Raw genomic sequence first — 565 nt, 5'->3', positions numbered from 1 at the left:
ATATATGTTCCCATTGCACCACCTAATCGCACCAAAATGGGACCCCAAAGAAAATTGGGGATATATGTTGGATATGATTCTCCCTCTATAGTGAGGTATCTTGAGATACAAACTGGTGATGTGTTTAAAGCCCGGTTTGCGGATTGTCATTTTGATGAATCAAAATTTCCAACATTAGGGGGAGAGAATAAGTTTCCTGAAAAGGAACTTAACTGGAATGCATCATCATTGATGCATTTAGATCCTCGATCAGGGCAATGTGAACTGGAAGTTCAAAAGATTATACATTTGCAAAGAATAGCAAATGAATTGCCTGATGCATTTTCCGATACAAAGAGGATAACCAAATCTTATATACCAGCGGAAAATGCCCCAATTCGAATTGATGTCCCAGCAGGACAAATAGCCACGAAAGCAAATACACGCCAGAAGCGTGGCAGGCCTGTCGGTTCTAAAGATAAAAATCCTCGAAAGAGAAAAGAGGTAAATAATATTCCTGTTGAAAAAGACATAGTAAAGACACCTGCAGTTGTCCAAAATTCTGATATAACGCCAGAAGACGTTC

This window comes from Arachis duranensis, chromosome 6 (genome assembly GCF_000817695.3).
Source record: "Arachis duranensis cultivar V14167 chromosome 6, aradu.V14167.gnm2.J7QH, whole genome shotgun sequence".
In the NCBI taxonomy this organism is placed as follows: Eukaryota; Viridiplantae; Streptophyta; class Magnoliopsida; order Fabales; family Fabaceae; genus Arachis; species Arachis duranensis.
This window is presented reverse-complemented; position numbering follows the sequence as displayed.